The sequence below is a fragment of the Cebus imitator genome, unplaced genomic scaffold (genome assembly GCF_001604975.1).
Source record: "Cebus imitator isolate Cc_AM_T3 unplaced genomic scaffold, Cebus_imitator-1.0 Scaffold72, whole genome shotgun sequence".
NCBI classification, from domain to species: Eukaryota; Metazoa; Chordata; class Mammalia; order Primates; family Cebidae; genus Cebus; species Cebus imitator.
In genome coordinates this window covers 7,202,382-7,210,521 of record NW_016107387.1, presented here as the reverse complement: position 1 = coordinate 7,210,521, position 8,140 = coordinate 7,202,382, and positions in this window count along the sequence as shown.

Below are 8,140 nucleotides of genomic sequence, written 5' to 3'. Positions count from 1 at the left end.
AAAAAAAAAAAAAAAAAAGGAGTGAATATTTGTACAGTTTTTGGAACAATTCCTAGCAAGAAGTAAGGGCTATTGAAGGATTTGTCTGCTTGTGTTTTTTTTGAGACAGGGTCTCACTCTGTTGCTCAGGCTGGAATGCAATGGCACGATCTCGGCGCACTGCAACCTCTGCCTCTTGAGCTCAAGTGATTCTCCTGCCTCAGCCTCCCGAATAGCTGGGATTACAGGCATGCACCACTACTGTCTGCTAATTTTTGTATTTTTCGTAGAGATGGGGTTTCACCATATTGGCCAGGCTGGTCTCCAACTCCTGACCTCAGATGATCCACCTGCCTCGACCTCCCAAAGTGCTGGGATTACAGGTGAGAGGCACCACGCCTGGCCTTGTTTGTTTGTTTAAATAAACAAATGTAGGTGAGCTTTCGATCCCTAAGTATTTGCTTAAGTCTTTAAAAAGGTTCCATCTTGGTTCACCTGGCTAGTGAACCCCGTGTGGTTTGCAGACAGGCCACAGCTATGAGAAGAAATTGCTGTGTTTTCAGCAGGGAGGCAGAGCAAAAAGGGCCCCAAGAAGAGGGGAAAACTCAGAGACCTTGGAGTTACCATCCAGCGTTAGGGCCTTTCCCACCTGGGCTAACCCATGGAGTTGCCAGGTTTGGTGGGGTTTCGTCTGTTTGCTTGCTTGTTTCTTGAGACTGAGTCTCACTCTGTCAGCCAGGCTGGAGTGCAGTGGCACAGTCTCGGCTCACTACAACCTCTGCCTTCCGGATTCAAGTGATTTTCCTGCCTCAGCCTCCAGAGTAGCTGGAATTACAGGCACACGCCACCATGCCTGGCGAATTTTTGTATTTTTAGTAGAGACAGGGTTTCACCATGTTGGCCAGGCTGGTCTTGAACTCCTGACCTCAAGTGATCCACCACCTCAGCCTCCCAAAATGCTGGGATTACAGACATGAGCCACTGTGCCTGGCCTCAGGTTTGGTTTTATTAAGGAAGCTATCTTCCTAACTCCTCTCAAGTCTCATTATCCATTTCTACGCTGACCTGCTGGATCCTTCAGTGGCTGTTGATTTTGCTGAGCACCCAACAGAACACATACACCTCCTTGACTCTACCCATTCTTTTTTTTGTTTTTTTTTTTTGTTNCTCCTGGGTTCAGGCAATTCTCCTGCCTCAGCCTCCTGAGTAGCTGGGATTACAGGCACGTGCCACCATGCCCAGCTAATTTTTTGTAGTTTTTTAGTAGAGACGGGGTTTCACCATGTTGACCAGGATGGTCTCGATCTCTTGACCTCGTGATCCACCCGCCTCGGCCTCCCAAAGTGCTGGGATTACAGGCGTGAGCCACCATTCTTTTTTTATTATTATTTCTTGAGACAGGGTCTCACTCTGACATTCAGGCTGGAGTGCAGTGGCATGGTCCATGGCTCCCTGTAGTCTCAACCTCCAAGGCTCAAGCAATTCTCTTACCTTCGCCTCCCATGTAGCTGAGACTAAAGGCATGTACCACCACACCTGGCTTTTCTTTTTTTGGAGGGGTAGAGAGAGATGGCATCTCACTATGGTGCCCTGGTCTCCAACTCCTGGTATCAAGGGACCCTCCCACCTTGGCCTCCCAAAGTGCTGAGATTACAGGCATGAGCCACTATGCCCAACTCACCATTTCTTCTCAATCTGTCTCTCTCACTTTGCCTTTGTCTTTGCCTCTCATGATGGGTTCAGCTTCCCATGATCCCACCCCATATTGCAGATGGTGATGAGAACTGGCAGTGCCCAGAAGGCTCAGTGGTGTTCTGGTACTACCAGCCCCAGAATGAAGGGAAGACCATGTTGACTTTGAGTCACAAGCCATCCAGGAGAGCACAAGTAAGCAGTGTGCTCACGGGCTACATAAATCATCTCGATTAGTTCTTGCTAGCAGCAAGCACCAAAGAATACAACTTGACTTAAACAATAAGGAAATAGATTCTCTCATGTCTTATTGTGTTTGCTGCTATAACAAAATACCATAGACTGGGTGGTACAACAACAGAAATTGACTTTTCACCGTTCCGGAGGCTGGGAAGTCTAAGATCAAGACCCCAGCAGATCAGGTGTCTGGTGAGGGCCCATTCCTGATACCTTCTCACTGTGTCCTCATGCGGCAGAAAAGGCCAATTAGCTCTCTGGGCTTTGTTGTTGTTGTCAGAGAGAGGGTCTCACTGTGTCGCCCCGCCTGGAGCACTGGCACGGTCATAGCTCCCTATAGCCTCAAACTCCTAGGCTCATGCAGCCTCTCACCTCAGACTCCCAAGTAGCTAGGATTACAGGCACACCCCAGCAGGCCTAGCTAACTTTTAATTTTTTTTATAGAGATGGGGGGGGTCTCACCTTGTTTCCCAGGCTGGTGTCAAACTCCTGGCCTCAAGCAATCCTCTCTCACCTTGGCCTCCTAAGGTGCTGGGATTACAGGCATGAGCTACTACATCTGGTGGAGCATCTTTTATAAGGGCGCTAATCCCATTCATGAGCTTTTTTTTTTTTTTTTTTTTTGAGACTGAGTCTTGCTCTTGTCACCCAGACAGGAGTGCAGTGGTGCAATCTCCACTCACTACAACCTCCACCTCCCGGGTTCAAGTGATTATCCTGCCTCAGTTTACCAAATAGCTGGGACTACAGGTGCCCGCCACCATTCCAGGCTAATTTTTGTATTTTTAGTAGAGATGTGGTTTCACCATGTTGGCCAGGCTGTTCTTGAACTCCTGACCTGTGATCCACCTGCCTTGGCTTCCCAAAGTGCTGGGATTACAGGTGTGAGCCACCGTGCCTGGCCCACGTCCTCCATTCTTGTGACTGAGTCACCTCCCAAAGGCTCCATCTCCAAATACCATCGCATTAGGCTTCAGGAGTTAACATATACATTTGGGGGACAAGGGAACACAAACACATTCAGTTTTATTGATCTCATAGATCAATAAAAGGTATAGGAATACTCCAAGATTAGCTTATCAGTGTCTCAATATCATCATCAAAGACTCAGGTTCTTCCCATATTTTCAGTCTATCACCTCAGTGTTTTAGCTTTTTCCTCTTAAAGTTGCAACATGGCTATTGCAGTTTCAGATATGGCATCTAGGCGTAACAACGTGCAGAGGAAAATGAGCACGTCTCTTCCAGTGGGTGCCCCTTAGCTGTAAGGATCTCTGCTTCTACAGCTCCCAGCAGAGAGTCCCTCAGCCATTGCCAGAATTGTGCCACGTCTGTGATTAAACCAGCCACCGACAAGGGGGCTGGTTCCACCACGATTGACTTACTTCATTGGGTCCTACCTCTAGGACTGGCTGGAGCCAGCCTTACCCGAAGACCATTGCTGTTGTGGGGTAGCATGAATTCCTAAACACCAGCTGGGGACAGTTGAGAAAGGACAAAGCCAGAGTCAATGTTGCACAGAAAACCAAGTGTATTGACTAAACCACCTAGGACTGCCTGTTGGTGCCTGAAGGAACTTGGGGAGGTTATAAAATCAAAGATTACTCTGAAGGGGACTATTCTGGGGAATCTGCTGAGGGTTTTTTTGTTTATTACTAGAAACATGATTTGTCCTGATTTTTACCACCAATTCCTCTATTCCCCACTAAACATATACCGCCCAAGGAGCACCAAGAAATACCTACACCGTATGCAAAGAACCTGGCATCCTATCATATCTGGCATGGGCATCAATGGTCCATGGGCATCAGTGTAGCAGCAATGAATAAATGTGTATCTCTCTTCCCCAGCCTAGATGGCTACAGCCACCGCACCCGGCCATATGTCTTAGCTTCTGAATTGGCTGATTTTAAGTGGAAGCAGCTATGGCTGAGTATATAGAAGGTCATTCTAACTGGTCCTCCTGCACAACTTGGATCCCACAATGTTGACAGAACCAGCTTCCAGGTTCCAGAAGGAAACGGGGGTGATTCTCAGGCAGAAGGAGGCAGCGTATGTATGACTCAATCCCTCCTTGGCTTTAATGAGAGTGATGGAGAAGATTTTCCCTTTAAGAAGGAAGATGTGCTGAGAATCTTACAAAAGCCTGAAGAGCAGTGGTGGAACACAGAGGGCAGCAGTTTTTCGTTTTTTTGCAGTTGCAAAAACTAAAACTGTTTTTCGTTTTCTACAGATGTCCAAGGCAATCTCGCCTCATTCTGTTCCTTGTGAGTTTCTGGAACACAATTACTCCATTCCTAGTCTCAATTCACCATGGTCAAGGTATGAAACTGGAGAATTTACGTGTTAGCTTTTTTTTTTTTTGAGATGGAGTTTTGCTCTTGTCACCCAGGCTGGCATGCAGTGGCACGATCTCAACTCACTGCAACCTCTGCTTCCCACATTCAAGCGAGTCTCCTGCCTCAGTCTCCTAAGTAGTTGGGATTACAGGTGCCTGCCACCACGCCTGGCTAATTTTTGTGTGTGTGTGTATTTTTTAGCAGAGACAGGGTTTCACCATGTTGGCCAGGCTGGTCTTGAACTCTTGACCTCAGGTGATCCACCCCCTTTGGCCTACCAAAGTGCTGGGATTATAGGCATGAGCCACCGCACCTGGACGTATGTGTTAACTTCTGAACTGGCTGATTTTAAGTGGTAGTAGCTCTGCCTGAGTGTTTGGAAGGTATAGATGTTTTGCTCCCTCATTCTTAGATGGTGCAAATCAAGCTGTGGAAAACGGATAGTTAAGAGCAGTGCCGATTACTCATTCCGGTTTCTTTAATGGTTTTCTTTTCTCATTCTGAAACCATTCTATCAAATGGCAATAGACCGTTCCTGTCCACCGCCATGAAGTAATCACATACCCCATGAATAATATACGATGAGATTGCTTTTTCACTTTTAAAACATAGCCAGTTGTGACTTACTCTGACATTACAAAGCCTAAGAATTATGGGGGCAATACTAGAAGCATTTGTCTACCTTTCTAGCATGATTCATACATTTTCTTCAGATTCTGTTAACCCTGGCCACTCCTTTTTCTCCCAAACCTGGAAGTGGGTTAACTGTAAGATAAGTGGATCTTTTCATTCTGGATGAGAGGCAGGATGTGCTGGCCAATTTACTTAGTGCCTGGTGTGAAGCTGGTGGTGGACCTGCTACGTGGACAGCTGAGCTCCCAGCTCTCTGCCTTCTCCCAAGGGTCACAGCATGTTCACCTTGCTACAGCTGCCAAACAGTAACAGCTCGACTCGACTCTTAACCTTCCCGTCATAGTCACGAGACAGCAGCCACTGTTCCGGATCTCCTGCCCTCACAAGGAAACACCCACAACAGGAAGGTAACAAGCACAGCTCCTCTTTTACAGTCTTTTTTTTTTTTTAAACTCAGGAGGTGGAGGCAAGAGAATCGCTTGAACCAGGGAGGTGAGCCACTGAGATCGCGCCATTGCACCACGCTAGCAGGAGTAACAGGGCGAGACTCCAGCAATATAAATAGTTTTACATAAATTTGATTTTGTACATAAATTCGTTCATTGTTTTTAACAAACATTTGAGTGTGCCTCAGCAAAAAAAAAAAAAAAAAAAAAAAGGACTCTGGGGTCATAAACTACAGAAAATCTTTGGATTTAGGTAATACAGAGACTATTCATTATACAAGGGCATCTCACACAACCTGCTATGAGTTGAATTGTATCCTTCAAAAGACAGGTTGAAGTTCTAAGCCCCAGTATCTCAGAATGTGATCTTTTGGAAATAGGTCATTGCAGATGTAATAAATTAAGATGCAGTCATGTGGGAGTAGGTCATGCCCTTCATCCAATATGGCTGGTGTCCTTACAAGAAGAGAGGAGACACAGACACACAAGGCAAGAAAGCCATTGGCCAGGCGCAGTGGCTCATGTTTGTAATCCCAGCACTTTGGGAGGCTGAGATGGCCAAGATCACACCACTGTACTCCAGCCTGGCAACAGAGAGAGACTCTTCTCAAAAAAAAAAAAAAAAAATTAGCTGGGCATCGTTGTGGGTGCCTGTAATCCCAGCTACTTGGGAGGCTGAGGAAGGAGAATTGCTTGAACCCGGGAGGCAGAGGTTGCAGTGAGCCAAGATCACACTATTGCACTTTAGCCTGGGGGACAGAGCCACACTGCATCTAAAAATAAAATAAAATAAAATAAAATAAAAAGCACTGTTTTGCTCAGTCTGTGAGTCTACTGGTGTATCAGCTGTGCCTGATCAGTTGAGCTTCCTCCCAGTCCCTGTCCCACTTTCTGAGTATGCTTAATGTATGGAGCCTGCCACCAACCGAATGCCCCAATTTAACCTAATCCCACTGTAAGCATTCCAGCTTATCAGAGCTGTGACAACCTCCCCTTTCTGTCCCTTCCTGGTGGCTATAACCTGCCCCACATCATCCTCTCCCAACCAGGCTGGAACTGTTTGATTTTGTTTTTGCTGTGGGGGTGACCATTACAGCATGATCTTAACTCATTCATTTATTTGTTGGTTTTTAATTTAAATAATACGATTTATGCAGGTAAAAAATCCAAGCAGTGCAGAAAGACATTAAATGAAAGGCTTACAGTAGATAATATTTGGAGCAGCAAAGGAGGCCTCTGTCGCGCACAGCAAACCCCTGTGTAAGCATTATCCTGCCCAGTGCTCAGGCCTCAGTGACAGCTCTCCTTAGTCACAGCCCTAAACTGGGGGTGGATATGAACAATAGACGATATAGGTCAGCTGCATTTCTGAATGGATTTTCAAACTCCTAACAAAAGCAAACTTCTGAAAGCCAAGGTGATTCTAGATTGCAAGAGTCAGGCCACAGAGGAGAGAAAAGATTTTTTTTTTTTTTTTTTTTGAGCTGGAGTCTCACTCTGTTGCCCAGGCTGGAGTGCAGTGGTACAATCTCAGCTCATGGCAATCTTTGTCTCCTGGATTCAAGCGATTCTCCTGCCTCAGCCTCCCGAGTAGCTGGGATTACAGGCGCGCACCACCACGCCTGGCTGATTATTGTATTTTTAGTAGAGACAGGGTTTCACCATGTTGGTCAGGCTGGTCTCGAACTCCTGACCTTGTGATCTGCCCGCTTCAGCCTCCCAAAGTGTTGGGATTACAGGCATGAGCCACCGTGCCTGGCCTGAGAGAAGCTTTTTGAATTTCAAAGGTTTGACTTTCAACACCAACAGCCAAAGCTTCCATGATGCAGATCACAGGGCTGCATAAAGCCAAGTCCAGAGATGAGACAAGAACCCAATGCTAGCCCCGCTGCATTGCAGAACAAGATACAGTTCCGCTGGGGAAAGTGAGGGGAGAATCAGAAAGTGAGTCACTGGCGTGGTTCATCGTAAAAGGGGTCAGCGCTCTGACCACGGCTGGGGTGGAACTTCTGGGAACAAGGATGACTGACTGTGCATGGGGTTGGGGTTGAACAGAGCAGAGAGGGTTGTGTTTTGCTTCTCAGGTGAAGGGCAGGCAAAAGACGTCAGGGAGAGGCCCTTGCAGCAGCAGGCACCGCTGACAGAAGGCAGGGATGACAGCTGGTGTGTGGGCAAAGGGAGCTGAAGACAAACTCTGAATCTCCCATCACCCCAAAGAGCAGCAAGAGAGTTATCTAAAGATTTCTGCATCCTCAGAGGTTTGTGTAAGAGGTAAGGTTGAGCCAGTAGACACAGAGGCATGGTACATGGAGGATACAGGGTGACCTGTGTGACCAGGAGCCTGCAGAACAGAAAGGAGTATGGACACCTCAGGGGAGGAAGAGGGAGAAGGAGAAGCAGACACCTGTGAGGAGAAGGCCCCACTCCAAAGAGAGAGAGATCATCCCCAGGAAAATCAGGGAGAAGATGGAAGGGAGAGAATCCAGAATCGACCAAGGCCAAATCGGACAGAAAATCTAGCAGTGACGGGTGATTCAGTGTCAGCAAGGTGGTTGTCAGCTGTTAGCGATAACGCATGCACCAGAGCATTGCCAGGATCTGGCAGAGAGAACTCAGTAAAATTCCTGTGTGAGCCCTGGGACTGTGGAATACTATGTCTGCTCCTTGGGACCCTCCTTCCCTCCACCCACCTCCCAGCACCAGCAGCTGAGAGGACATCATCAGTGGAGGGGCAGCTGTGGTCCCTCCGTCCTGGGACTCTGTCCATGAGGTAGGACAGACATCTGGACTAGTCATAGCCAGGGGATGGGGGCAC